The following is a 1,237-nucleotide window of genomic DNA, read 5'->3' on the forward strand; positions in this document are numbered from 1 at the left end:
TACATTATTGAACCCATCTTACTCAGTCTCTCCCCAACCCCGAGGTTAGTCCCATTCTACAACAGTGGCATCATGTAATATTTGTCCTTTTGTGACTGGTATATTTCACTCAGCATAATGTTCTCCAGAGTCAACCATACAAAAGACTTTTTTATAAGGAAAAGTTCAAAACACTAAGAAACAATAAGAGACCTACATTAGTGGAAAAATATTTCCTGTTCATGGATGGGAAGACTGAACATTGTGAAAAAGACAGTCCTACCAAAAGCAATCTATAGGTTCAATGCAATTCTAATATAGATATTTAGTTCATTATTCAAGGAGATAGAAAAGGCAATTTCCAGTTTCATTTGTAAAAGAAAGGAATCTATAATAAGCAAAGCTCTTCTGGGAAAAAAAATGAAGATACATCCCATTCGCTGATCTCAAAACCTACTGTTGTTGTTTTTGATTGCCTTTGAGTCCAGGTCAACTCATAGCGACTCTATGAACAAAAGACCTAATGCCTTTCCATAGCTATCGTTTCTCCAAGTTCATAGAGTTTCCAGAGGCAACTGTGGTTTAGGAAGTGGTTGCCACTCCTGCTTCCCAACCTGTTTTACAACAGGGAACTCCACCAAACACTGTCCTCAATGGGAAACCATTCTGGTATTTGATATCCCTATGGCATAAGGTTCAGCATCATAGCAAACCCAGGTTGCCTTATATAGCACATTGACAAAGAGTGATGTACAAAGAGCAAGAATGTTCCTCCAGATATAATAGCACTAGTCTCATTTAGCAGTGGTTAAGCGTTGTCGAGTCGAATATGACTCGGAATAAGCTTTGCACAAAAGACATGAATTCTCTTCTATGATTAACATACTTTCTGTAAGAGAGTTTATAGAGTTTTTAAAGCCTCCAGTGGAGGCTGGAAGACCTATCATAGGTACTCAGCAAATTGTTTCCTGATTGATTGATGTCTTTTATTTCAATATTAGAACTGATAGTTGAAAACCTGTCTAATTTTGTCTGAACATATGAATAACAAACTTCAACATCAAATATCTGTAAATATGGATTTCAATACCACTTCTACCAAAATATTTTCATATAAAGTGTTGTTGTTGTTGATGTCCCTCTCTAAGGACCGGTCTCTCCTCACAACGTGTCCAAAGTAAATTAGACGGAGCCTCAGAATCCTTGCCTCCAAGGAGCCACCCAGTTTAACCCTCTCCAGGACAAATCTGTTTGTTTT

The sequence above is a fragment of the Elephantulus edwardii genome, unplaced genomic scaffold (assembly GCF_000299155.1).
Source record: "Elephantulus edwardii isolate Elephantulus edwardi_28Jun2011 unplaced genomic scaffold, EleEdw1.0 scaffold00210, whole genome shotgun sequence".
NCBI lineage: Eukaryota > Metazoa > Chordata > Mammalia > Macroscelidea > Macroscelididae > Elephantulus > Elephantulus edwardii.